Source organism: Salvelinus sp. IW2-2015, unplaced genomic scaffold (assembly GCF_002910315.2).
Source record: "Salvelinus sp. IW2-2015 unplaced genomic scaffold, ASM291031v2 Un_scaffold9774, whole genome shotgun sequence".
Taxonomy (NCBI): Eukaryota; Metazoa; Chordata; class Actinopteri; order Salmoniformes; family Salmonidae; genus Salvelinus; species Salvelinus sp. IW2-2015.
In genome coordinates, this window is record NW_019951032.1 from 3,008 (window position 1) to 6,792 (window position 3,785).

At 45.6% G+C, this 3,785-nt stretch overlaps 1 long non-coding RNA gene, 3 other non-coding genes and 1 pseudogene across 4 annotated transcripts; 4 read left to right on the plus strand and 1 right to left on the minus strand.

Annotated features, from left to right (window-relative positions):
* Nucleotides 1–727: 727 nt before the first annotated feature.
* On the minus strand, nt 728–788 carry LOC112079828 (small nucleolar RNA SNORD29). The gene has a single exon (XR_002896067.1). It is a non-coding gene; the product is annotated as a small nucleolar RNA SNORD29 (small nucleolar RNA).
* Nucleotides 789–1,872: 1,084 nt separating this feature from the next.
* On the plus strand, nt 1,873–3,779 carry LOC112079827 (uncharacterized). The gene is made up of 4 exons (XR_002896066.2): nt 1,873–2,022; nt 2,717–2,775; nt 3,028–3,061; nt 3,556–3,779. It is a non-coding gene; the product is annotated as an uncharacterized lncRNA (long non-coding RNA).
* On the plus strand, nt 2,182–2,308 carry LOC112079831 (small nucleolar RNA SNORD22). Its single transcript, XR_002896069.1, has one exon. It is a non-coding gene; the product is annotated as a small nucleolar RNA SNORD22 (small nucleolar RNA).
* LOC112079830 (small nucleolar RNA SNORD31) lies at nt 2,810–2,884 on the plus strand (annotated as a pseudogene).
* On the plus strand, nt 3,659–3,728 carry LOC112079829 (small nucleolar RNA SNORD31). Its single transcript, XR_002896068.1, has one exon. It is a non-coding gene; the product is annotated as a small nucleolar RNA SNORD31 (small nucleolar RNA).
* Nucleotides 3,780–3,785: the final 6 nt, after the last annotated feature.

The window sequence follows — 3,785 nt, forward strand, 5'->3', positions numbered from 1 at the left end:
GCAGTATGTTGGGAGTCCAGCTGCAATTCCACTGACCACGACGCAACAACAAACCCTGAAAGAATCAAAGGTAAACATTTTATTAGTGTGGATGATTGAGAAAATCGATGACCCAACTTTGCATTAATATACAGTCACTCAGTAGTTTCATGTGTTTCCAGGTTCAAGGAAAGTGAGCTAGTTTGTCATCTTGGGGACTGTAGCATCTTCAAGTGATGTTTCCAACAGAGTTCTGGTCACTTGCGAGCCCCCACATGGCACGCCAGTCCCTATGGCAGTGGAAACATTATGGAGAGACGACTATGCCGGACTCCATTGTGAGCCGCCCGATGGGTCTTACTCGGGTGGGGGTGGAGGGACGGGGTCAGCGTTGGGGGGCAAGCGGTATGGGGGGGGGGTGAGGCCAACTCACAGCGGTTGCCCTGACTCGTGCCATCAGAGGTAGCAGTTAGCACACAGAATCAGGGGTGCCATTTGCAGGTTTTCCGCAACAGCGACCCATGTGATACGTGGTCAGGAACCATGTCTTAATCCACCGTAGTAGCGGGGACACCGCCACAGCTCTTGATCTTTGGTTGGAAAACTCAACTCTCCGTGCTCACTACCAGCTGAAGGTAGTGTTAATCACACTAGTAAGGAAGCTTAAAGCTGTTAAAATTGACATAAGGAGTTAGTGTTTAAGCTGTTAAAGAACATTTTAAACATACAACCCGCTGCATTAGCTACAGTCACTCAGTAGTTCATGTCGTTTCACATCGGTTCAAAGTGAGCTAAGTTTCATCATGGGACTGTAGCACGTCCCGGTAGCCATCTTGTACAGTTGGCAGCCAAGGGGAAATATCTGCATCCAAAGTCACACCTATCCCTTTATAGTGCATGGGTCCTGGTCTAAGGTGTGCACTATAAAGGGAAGTGGGGTACTAGTGTCTTAACATTTCACCAACCTGGATTTCACACCATCACAAGCGCATCAGTCCTCGTGGTCTGAATGCTAAAGAAGGAATCACAAAATAAATGTTAGTTTTTGCCTGGCTTCTATGAGAAGATAGAAAGTTCTTAAATAGAGCCATCACAGAATAAAACAGTAGCTTCACAAAATAATCAGACATATGCTTGTCAATGAGATCATCATTAAAGCCCGGAAGTTGTGACCATATAGAAATGGTGCCATTAGAACTGTCCTGAACACCAGTGAATAAACTCAAATGGAACTCACCAGCACACATTCCCTATTCCAGAATGGAACTCCAAGTGGAGATTCTGTTCAGATGCCTTAAGTCAGGAAGTCGTGTCACAAGTAATGCAGACCTGAGCAAAGAACACATCCATGTTAGTGACTTACTAGTCTGTTATTACTACAAGAGGCTTTTGGAACACAGGACAAGGAGGCCATCAGATAAAGTAAGCAGTCACCAAAATATCAGATATGCTTGTCATTGAGGATCATCATTTACAGCCAGTCACGTGTGAGTCAGTTACCACCTGAAAGTCCACCCCAAAGTGCACTTCCCTATTTAGTTGAAAATCCAGGACAGTTTTCCAAGTGCACACAAAGATACTTAGGGATGTAGGGCACAAGACCTGTATCTACTTCCCCAGCCAGATAAGGTCATGGATACATATGTTATGTCAGAGTCAAACTGAGGTAAAGTTAAATGTAGTTTGCAAGCCAATGCTAACTAAAGCTAGCATAATGACTGGAGTCTACAGGTATGTTCTAGCATGCTAGCTGATAACCATATTCTTAACAGCTGCGCTAATGCTAGTTAAGATACAAATCTACCTTTACATTGAATTGTACCCATTTACTTGGGAATTAGATAAAGGGCCCTGGCGAATCTATTAAAGGCAAAGGGCTGAGAAGTACTACGTAACCTGTCATAAAGGCTACATATGTAATGTCTAACCCCTCCATGTGCCTGCCTGGTATCTGGTCCCCATCCAGACTTTAACCTGAAGCATATGTCTTTGTAGGTTCTTCTGTTTGTGGCTGAACAAGGAGCCGTGATGCAAACTAGACTGGTGAGTTTTGATTAATGAGTACGTTCGGTAATTGTCACGGGAAATGAATCTCTAGTCATTGTATCTTAACCAGAGCCTCTGCTTTAGCCACAAGCTACAACCAGCCTAGTGTTAAAACTCTCTGAGCGGTTGATGTTTGGTAGTCGTGGTGACTCTGGCTCCTAGTGATGACACCCGCACGTGTCTTACGCCCTGCGTTGACGACAGAACCTGTAAAGGTGGACCCACTGGTGTTGCCAGGGCAACAAGGGGACAGCTGGTTGGGGTTACCAACTGTCTGATGGGACCAGAGACTCACAATTTCATTTGGCTTTGCATTGTCGATCCAAAATGGCTGCCATTTGATTTAATATGTAGATGGAGAATCATTCATGAAATGCTAGTGGCAGCACAAGTGACTGGGGTGGATGGGCCACTCAGGATGTAGTCTGTTTATTTACGTTTTCTTGCAGTACCATCAATACAGTTTAAGCAGGATTGAAGTTAGAATACTGACTTCCAAATAACTCGTGTCCTGATGTAGTACAGGTCCCTTGTCAGCACTTTCCCATATTTAGTCTCTCAGGGTGGTAGTGCTGGTCTAGGATCAGTTGTTACCTCCCCAGCTGATTGGTTACCCCTCTGATCTATCAGACAATAAAGCAGTATTAATGTAGTGCTGTTCAGCATGTTTATTTGGACTCCTCTCCTTCAGGTCCTGATGGTGGTACCAGACTGGTCACTAGAAGATGCCTGTTACTGAACTACCACAAGGTGTGTATGATCGACTAACTGCTGTCCTTTATAATGTAGAAGTGATGATTTCCTGTTACCGCCCCAGTCTGATGTTAAGCTGACTGATTGGTTAGTGAACTGATCTATACTATAGCAGTGAGTTCTGGTCCTGGGGACCCAGAGGAGTGGTGGGTCCCCAGGATTAGATAATGCTGTGCTGTAGACTGATCTAATGTCTGACCACTAGTTCTTACAATACCACTTAATTATCCCTCAACTCTCCTCCCCCAGTTGATGTCCTTGTGGGTCTTCAGTCTTCAGGAAGGTGTGTATGATTGTGTTTTTACAGCCTCTTCACTCACCTTTCACCTCTTGCACTACAAATGCCACCTACCTTCTACCTATTCATTAACATCACTGAGGGAACTACAATTCCCATGTACGCTTAACTACAGCTCACACCCACCACATGGAACATTCTGGAATGCTGTACGTGATGAACTTCTCTCTTGACAGTTGGTTGGCTTCTGTCCGGTGCTCTGTGGCTGGCATCAACGCAGGTTTCCCATCGGTCCTCCTGTGGGTTGGGCAGACACTGACAAGCCTGCTCTTGTTTGTGCGGGCAGGGGTAAGGTGTGCTGCCTGCCTGGAGGGAGGGTGTCTGGGTGGGGAGCTTGTAGCCAGACCTTGGACTACTGGCTGGATGGCTACAATGACTGAACCCCCTTGGTCTGATCTCGTCTCAGAATGCTCTGCATATAGTCTGCAGTACCTAATGTACTTGTGCATAATGTTTAATTTGGTATCTGTTCCTTCCAGGTCGTAACTGTTCCAGCCTGGCCACTGGAGAACTGTTGCTGCACTACCTCAAGGTGTGTAGGATCAACTTTGATCTGTTGCCATTAACTTCTGTCCTTTATAATGTAGAAGTGATGATTTCCTGTTACCGCCCCAGTCTGATGTTAAGCTGACTGATTGGTTACTGAACTGATCTATACTCTAGAGCAGTGTTTCACAATCCTGGTTCTGGGGACCTAGATGTAAGGCTT